The following is a 9,430-nucleotide window of genomic DNA, read 5'->3' as shown; positions in this document are numbered from 1 at the left end:
TCAAGAGGAGAGGAAGAGGCAAGGACCATTGATAGAAGATGAGAAAGATGAGTTTACTGCCAAGAAGCAGTTCGAGGCGGAAGAGCATGACAAGATAAGACATTTCACAAAAGAGCTACAAAAGTACTCTTCAACAAGAGAAGTGCTTGCACATCTATTTGGAGAGATGTCTTACAAAGTCACTTGTTTTGGGCAATACTCAGCAAACCAAGCTGAAAGTATTAGGAATAGACAAGAAGCATTGAAAGAAATAATGTTTGATTCTTTGTGCATCTTTATGTATTATAATTATATTGATGAAGATGAAAAAATGGCATAGAGGATGGTGTAACCCATGAGATGTGGAGATGGCAAATGTGATGGCAAAATTGTACCTTGTGTCTACTACTCAAAAGTGTTTTTGGACACAATATGGCTCTGAGATTTACTTGTACTTGGATCCCTCATTTATATCATAAACTACTTTTAGAAATGTGATGCACTAGGTGCTCCCACACTCTTCATGAGTGTCAATCCCTCCTTCCACGAGGCATCTTCCATTGAGAGATTTTTTCCTTGAGAGAGAGCGCAAGCCCTTGTTCCATCAAGGCAACAAGCCCTCTATTGTGAGGCATCTTCATTTGTGCTCTACTACATCTTCTAGAGCTCCTTTCACCCTTTAATTTGCTTCAAAAATCTCAAGAATCCACTTCCTGGAGCGTGACATATGGTCTCTTGAGTGTTGTTCATTATTGGATTTGTAAGGTCACTTGGCTTCCTTCTAGACAAAGGTTCCTACAACCATTTTCAGCTTTTGCATCATGCATTTTCTCAGGTTGCTCCTTCTAGCCAGTACCTTCAAGACTCTACATCCCTACAACAACCTATCTATAGTAGCACCTAAGCTCCCTATAAGCAACAAGTAGCACTAGAAGCAACTTGGACTCTGACAGCTAGTACAACGTCGCCTCCAACTTGAGCTACTACAATTGGCTAACCACCTATAGGGGACTCTATCTAAGGCCAAGAGCAAGGAAAATCTCTAACTACTAGGCCTCTACAACCACAAGTGACTCCATAGTGATGCCAATAGCCAAAGTGGTGGAGTACACATCCCACACAAACTCAATAGGGCACACCTCACCTCCAACAATGTGATGCCAATATTAGCTTCCTCTTTAGTGAACAATGACACTCTTTTGGCCAACCAGCCTCCAACCATAATGATGCCTACAACAAATAGGCGGCTCAAGCTCCTCCATGATTCGTCTGGCCTTAGTGCCTCCTCTATTGAGAGCTAAGGCCTCCTGTCTCCATCGCTTCTCGATAGTTGCTCATCAGCAGCTACTCATTAGACTCCAACAACAACTTGATGACCAGTTGACCTTCTCCAATGACTCGACTCTCGTCCATGCATCCACACCACCTTCACAACCAAATCGCTCCTCCATGGGGGACTACATAGGTGGACACCATCACAGACCAGCTTTAGATGATAGCAGCTCCTTCCAAATGCCAATACGCATGGCTCTTCATCATATAGCTCCAATAATGACTCACCTTCGGCCTCTATCAATTCCCCTCTGCATCCTAGGGTGCCAACTCCCTTAGATAAGAATACCTATCAAAATCTTAAGTATGAGATGAGCTTAACAATATGCCATGAGTAAAAACTACAAGGGTAATGATGTGTGGCAAAGTAGCGTTCATCCATGACACAACCATATAATAATAGTCCTTATCAGATTTGCATTCTTAAATCATCCTACCCACCTTTCTACCATCAATGATCTCATTGATAAACCTCACCTAACATGAAAGTCAGGATCGCCATCCAGTGTCTCGGGCTCACACATGGCTTCTCCTCATATGGGGCCTTACAACTTGAGAACCTTGGACCACTTGTGGTTATCAAGAGGGTGGGGCATTGAGGATATCTAACACCTCCCTCGAACCTCCCTCCTCTTCCCACGAGCCTCCCACAAACCTCCATTCTTGCTCGTTTGGGATTAGTGTCCTTTAAGAATAGAATAGAGAATATATGTAGCAATTTTTGCTCTTAAGAATGGTTAATCTAATTTTGAAGTCAACGTGTAAAAACACTTTTCACATAGGGGAAGCAGATGATGTGTGTACGAGCCCTTATTCTTACTGGGGCCTTAGGGCCAGTTGGCCTCCAGCTAGGGGGTCCCAAGGGGGCCAGTGACCCCCCTGGTGGGGGTTCAAGGGCGGGAGCCCCTGAGGCAATGATATAGGCAATATTCCCTAAATATTCCATGGACGACTAGTCGGTTCCACCAACTAGGTTGACTCGTCAGCTCCACCAACTAGGTTGACTAGTCGACTCCACTGACTACTTTGATCTGACTCTCGCCCTCATAGCTATAAAGAGGAAATCTCGCTAGTCCATTGTATTAGATCAGTTCAGATCAAATCAGATAGTAGCTCTTCATCTTGTATCTCTCTTGATCACCATCTAAGATCCATTGTGGGAGTGCATGGGTGGACGGAGCCATCATCCGTACTACATCAATATTGAAGGAAAAGTTTGTTCCTCTCCAATTTGTTGTGTACTCTCTATTCTTGTTCAGTTTTTGTTCCACTACGCCATGTAATTTAATAGGAGGAGGATGCTTGCTTTCCCTTAGATGAAGACGATCAAGATGAAGAAAAGAGGGGAGAGCTTGGAGGTGATAACATGTGGCTATCTACATTGGACTCTGAAGGAGGGGGTCGCAGACTAGACTATGGGCATGTCACCACCACGTGGCCCCAAAGCACTTGAAATGGGTAGAGCCACATTGCCTATCTTTGTATTGTTCATGTATACATTGCAATAGCTTGAGTGTGTCTACTTTTGTCTCCCAACACTTATTTCATTAATTTTGGACTTGTCAATGTACAAATTCATTTTTCCATATACTTTTGGACTAGTTTTCAGATAAAATTTAAGAAAAACCCAATCTTCAAAGCACATATAAAAACATAAAAACAAGCATTTTTTAATATATTTTTTAAGGACATGAAACTAAAATTATAAAATTTAACGTAGCCTAGATAAGTTACATGAAAAAATAAGATTCGGTTGTTGTAAACTCTCTTAATATTTAATGGTGTTAATAAACACCTTCAAAAGTTAAGCATGAGATAAGTTACACAAAAAAGAGTGGTCCATTAATTGTAAACTCTCTTTATATTTATAATAGTGTTTAGGAAACACTTTCAAAAGTTACAAGAAACTCTCACAATATTTATAATTTAGGTGTTGAAAAACACCAAAAGTTACAATAAGACTCTCATTGGAAGGCAAATTACACCAAAAGTTACAATAAGACTCTCACTGGAAGGCAAATTTATTTTCAAGACTACAGCCATTCAATTTGATGAATTTTCTATTTTCAAGTCCTTAGCCTAAATTCAACACATTCAAGAGCTGAGCTCATCTCATCCTCATCGATGTAGTCAAAATTATAGAAGAGAAGTAAGGATTGATGAATTTTCTCCTGCATAACACTTTGTTTATTCCGAATGGCTTGCGCTTTCTCGGGGGAAAATCTTCCATAACGAGCCACACGCGAAGATATCTCACTTTGAAAGTCTATCAACTCTCTCCTATATGAGAGCAATTTATCTATTTCAGTAGTAGCCATACTTATTTTTCTTTCCTCTTCCTTCTCTAAGCCCTTCTGACAAGCAAAGTCATCCTTCTCGTACTGGGTTAATGGAGCTGGATTTTGCTTTCTCTCCTCTCTCTTTCCTTGGTTCTCGGCAATCCATTCTTTGAGGCTGCTAATGGCTTGCTCGACAGAATCGATTACCTTAAAAAGATCCATAATGGCTGCAAGATGAAAGGAGTATGCTTGAGAAGAGGAGGTAAGGCTGCGGGCAATATGGAAGGAGCAATCTTGAGGAGAGGAGTAAGGTAAGAAGAGTAAAGTGGAAGAAGTGTGGAGAGGAGTAAGGTAAGAAGAGTAAAGTGGAAGAAGTTTTTGCTGCGGGTGAGATATAGAAGACGAACGAGGTGAGGAAGGTAACGAGAGTGAGGAAAGATATAGAAGACGAACGAGGTGAGGAAGGTAACGAGAGTGAGGAAGGTAACTAGAGGAGGTAAGGCAAGATGAAAGGAGTATGCTTGAGAAGAGGAGGCAAGGCTGCGGGCAAGATGGAAGGAGCAAGCTTGAGGAGAGGAAGGAGCAAGCTTGAGGAGAGGAGTAAGGTAAGAAGAGCAAAGTGGAAGAAGTGTCTGCTGCGGGTGAGATATAGAAGATGAACGACTACTAGGGAATTTATAGAGCTACAGATGCAAGACCGTAATGCGAGATGACTAGATGCAAGACCGTAATGCGAGACATTATAAAATAAAATGATGGGATGCAAGACCGTAATGGGAGACATTTGAGACATGTAAGATAGTGATAGTACATTGAAATCTATAAAATAAAATGATGGAACACAAGAATGATATAATTAATAGAATCTCATCATGAGATATTCTTTTAATATAATATAAGTTAGTAATTATTAGAATCTCATCATGAGATATTCTTTTAATATAATATAAGTTAGACTTGGTGTACATAATACATGATAGATTTTGAGTACATTGAAATCTATAAAATAAAGTGATGGAACATAATAATGATATAATTATTAGATTCTCATCATAAGATATTTATTGTACATAATAAATTAGACTTTCAAAAAAGTAAAACCTAATGTATTGTAATGAATAAATATCATAAAATATCCTAATGTATTGCAACATTTAACATAAGTTTTAAAAACACTATCATTAATCAATACAAACAAGATAAAAATCTTCAAGGACTCATGTTTCTTTCTACATGTTTTACAACTGAATAGAGTCTGATGAGTCCTCTTGAGGCTATGATTCTCTAAGAGTACATTGAGTCTCTACTTGTGTGGATGGTGTACATTGAGATTCTACTTGTAGATGCACATTGAGTCTCCACTTCTTGTGTAGGAAGAATGCATTGAGTCTCTAATTCAAGTGTAGACTGTAATGCTTCTACTTGAGGCTGTGATACAGAAGGAGACTGAATTGTCTCTTCTTTTTCTTTGGCTCCCTCAGGTTCTTCATTGAGTCCATCATGTTGTTTCCCAATGATAGCAGTTAGATAGTGAACAGTCTTAGCCACAAAATCTTGTAGCTCGAGCTTGGTATATGCTTCTATTGAGACATGTTCAAAAATTTCATTGAGATACAACATGAAGTTGTAGGCAATTCTCCACCCACTACTAAACATGTCTTTCTGCTCCACTGTGAGGCGTGTCTGGAAATTTGGTTGGTCTTGATGCTCCCTGATTTTCATAATTGCAGAAACTAACTTGTTTGCAGACCTATCCATCATGACATATGACAAAGTGAATTTGTGTAGTAAATAGTAAGATGCATGTTCATAATGATATGATAAAAGAACACTTACCTGAACACCCCGTGAAAGCTTGTAAATGAGTTGACAAACCAACAATGGTTGTCATCAAGGTCCCATACTATCAGGCTCCAATGTGAACTACATCACCAATAAAGAGCGATAAGATTTATCACAATATTAAGTATTAATTGACACAATATTATAAATAAGAGAGTAAAAGAAAGATTGAGACCATACTTACTTCTGATAGTATGGCATAAAGACAAGTAGTATGCCATCCAAGTCTAAAGGTTGTAGAATTGAACAAACATCATCTACTGTCTTCTTGGTATCACTAAGTATAGCTAAAAGAAGAGAATCGAGCATGCAGACGCGATTCTGTACTGATCTAGGAAAGTGAGATATAACCGTACTGCAGCAATAAAGAAACAAATGTTAGAAGCAGATTGAATCAAATGATTGAAGTATCAAGCCAAGAGATGTTCATATCAAACCTGAGGATGGCCATCATGACTTTGTCATTAGCCTCTTTCAAAGGGTCAGAGAGGATTGTAACTTCCTCACTACCAAAAGTCAAAACACGAGGTTGCTTGCTAATGATGACCCTAACCTCAAAAGAGCTCCCCATTTCGTCCAATACAGCGGTTACATTAGGACAACTTATGGGCATAGCAACCAATGTTTCCTCTGGATGCTCCACCACGTTATCAATAAATGCCTTAATGATAGATGACATAAATGCATATAGATGCAAGGCTGTATATGTCGACAATGAGGTTTCACTGCCTCTCAAATTAAAAATTTGAGCAAGGAGCAAAAAGCAGTTATATCCGACTCTCCACCCACAACTGTGGTGTGACACCAAAAATTGATATTTTTAATTTGGCATTGATATTGTTTTTCTCTATGTTTGATAAGAGTTTGAGTATCAAGTGATAGCCTAGCGGCTCTCACTTATTTCTATTTTCTATGATATTATATCGGATTGAGAGGATGAGTGGAATGGCTCATTGTAAATACCATAGGTATGAATTATAAATACCTTGGTATGGGGTGAGAGTTATTTGTGTATGGGATATTATGAGTTTTTTAGAAAATAGGAAGAGTGAGTCATATAAAGAGGTGGGCTCATGTCCCATGTGTTCCAATAATATAAGAGAGGCCACATGCCAAGCGTGTGGAAGGCATGTGGAGGAGTGTGAAGTCAAGAGGAATCCTTCTAGAACTCCTATGTGGAATAAGAAGGATGTGGACATGTGGAAAAGAGAGGGTCCCTATGGGCTCCATGTGAGGAGACTCTTGACTTTCTCAATATTTTAAGAGTCTTGAGCATCTTTTGATGGGACACATGGCAAGAGTAGCCAAAAGGACATGGATGGTGACATACGTGCTTATGTGATTGATGGGGACAGGAATCTACAGGCAGCAATTGTAAATGGGTGAAGGAGGGTAACAAAATCTCTATAAAAGGATCCCTCCTCTCCCTTGTTCAGAATCTCTTCCACCATTGCGCCTTATGTTGCTGTAGTTCTAGCCTCCCCAAGCCTCTTCCATGAGCCTTCTCTTCCTCTTGTAGATATTCTCTTATGTAGACTCTTGAGTCTTTCTCTCTCTAGTTTATTCTCTCTCTATGAGTAGTCTTGGAGCTTCCGCTCCCTCTTGTATGTATGAAACCTCTTCTTCTCCCTTGTGTTTGTAGTGTTGAGGTGGATTCTCACTCTATTTGTAATGAAGGTCACTTCAGGTTTTCTCTCTCTTGAGTGTCTCTTCCCTTTTCTTTCTTTCAAAGCCTTAAAAGTTCTTTCTATTCGGCTGCTCACTGTGCACACATGGTCCATTTGCTTCCCGAGCCACTATGCAAACTTTTTCCCCTTTCTAAGCGAAATCTATGAGGGGTGGATCGTTGATGAAGGTGGAGTCTTGAGGGAGCATCCTACTCAGGCGAAATTAGCCTGGGTGGAGGGTAGTTTTCATTACAGTTTGACCCCCTGTTAGTCTTTTGCTCATAACTTTCTGCTCGATAGTCCGATTGTAATGAAATTTATATCAGCGTGAAGCTCTCTTCAAGATGCATGTTTCTAAATAATCAGATCTTGAATCAGATACTGCTGCAAAAAGTTATGAGTCTCTGTGTTTGACAGTCTGTTTTCATGATAGTTTTTACCTCCTTCCAGTAAACTGTCCATATCTCTTCAACCGTCTGTCTGTTTTCAATTAAACTTATATCAGCGCGAAGCCCATCTCAAGGCACATCTCTTTGTGTACTTGAATCTTTGATATCATGTCTATTGAAAGTTATAGGCCTCTATGTCTAATGACAGTTTGTAGAGTGTTTTGAGCTAAGTATAAAGGTGTCTATGAAGGAGGTGCAATGTTTCCTCGGAATCTACCCATCCGACCTAATCAACCCCTTCAAACTCCTCGATACATATCAGTTCACATCATGTTGAGCTGCAAGATCTTCTTTCAACAACGTATCGCTCTTCTCTTTGGTGCAGACCGGCTCGCTGAGATTATGGCCTCTGCTGATCCTTTCCTTCTCCCTATGCTTGACTACAACATCACTTGGGATGTTACCATCTTCATTCTCATCTAAGGGAGGAAAGTATGGTGTGGTATCTTGGCATAAAAGCTTCTTTCTAATGTCTCATTCTCAATGATAAGTATCTTTGGCCGTCAGTTCGAATGCTACAGGAAGTGAAGAGGTGCGTGAAGTTTATTACCCCCAACTTCATGTCACATCTTTTGGTGGAGACGCCGGGAACGTTTGGTATTGGATTCATCCCACCTTACTAAACGGTCTCGGGTGTACTTGATTGCATGTTATGCCTGGAAGAGGCATGTGTTTGTATGAGATAAAGAAGATGCTTGGAAGAACTTCGTTAGAAGAGATTGCAACCCGTTTAAGAGAACTTGAAGATTGTGAAGGTGATGCTCAAGCTATTCGCATAGTCACCATGATCATATCCTTTATGTTTGCACTCTTGAATAGGTTGGTGAATCGACAACGCCGTCAGCAGGCACAATGATAGATTGGGGATTGTTCCATGCACTGGCAGCTTGGTGTGAAGAAGAGTTCAGTCTTTGGGTAGTTTTCGACTATAACAGTGGAGTGGTGATTATTAATGCTTTCGACTTCTTTTGCTATGCAAATGATGAAGATTACAATATCTTGAAGCTTTTATGTGCACTTCCTATTGTGAGAAGGGTGATTCTAGAATGCATGTATACACAATGTTTTCATGGTGCTGGTTGGTCACTTATTTTTGAAGATTTTGTTGAGGATCACATTGTGGAGGGTTTTCAACAAGTGGTTATGCATAATAAGTTGGTCTTGGTATACTAAGGCTCTGTGGAAACTTGTTCGGATCTTGTTTGGGATATTATTTGGATCTTGGTGTTTCCTTTTTGTGTTTCATCATGGTGAAGATTCCAGTGTTTCGAGGGACCCAAGGGGAAGACCCGGAGTCTTATCTTCAGGATTTTGTTCGAGGATGCCGGCTTTCTGGATGGTCCATGAAGGATCGGGCGGAGATTTTGCCTGATTTTCTTGAAGGTGTAGCCTTGAGTTGGCATGAGACCTTGTCGGACTCTACCAAGGAGGACTGGGACCAAGTGGTGGCAGCAATGAAGCAGAGATTTGGGGCAGTGGAGTCGCCAAATGCTTTGATGTTGCAGTTGGACCGGTTCTATCAAGGAGAGGGTGAGTTGGTCTCTGCGTTGGCAATCCGATATGAAACTTTATGGACAAAGTATGAAAGGGCAGCTTTGCGAGCTATGGCATCTGCATCATCGGCCCCTCAAAGTCTCTCAGGGATGGAGCACTTAAAGATGAGCAAATTTGTTATGGCTTTGGAGCCTCGTCTTCGCTCAAAGGTAATGAGTAAAGATCCAACAACATACGTGGAGGCACTTCGCATTGCAACCAAGAAAGAAGCTTCTCTAAAGATCGAATCCTCTTTTGTGTCTTCAACAGCTTCAACTTCTAAGGTGGAGGTAATGGGCACTCCTCAGGTACCAAAATCCTCTAAGTTAGATCATAATATCTCCCAATT

This window comes from Dipteris shenzhenensis, chromosome 26 (assembly GCF_047967505.1).
Source record: "Dipteris shenzhenensis isolate YYH24624 ecotype China chromosome 26, Dip_SZ_1.0, whole genome shotgun sequence".
Taxonomy (NCBI): domain Eukaryota; kingdom Viridiplantae; phylum Streptophyta; class Polypodiopsida; order Gleicheniales; family Dipteridaceae; genus Dipteris; species Dipteris shenzhenensis.
The sequence above is the reverse complement of the archived record's forward strand: the minus strand, read 5'-3'. Positions refer to the sequence as shown.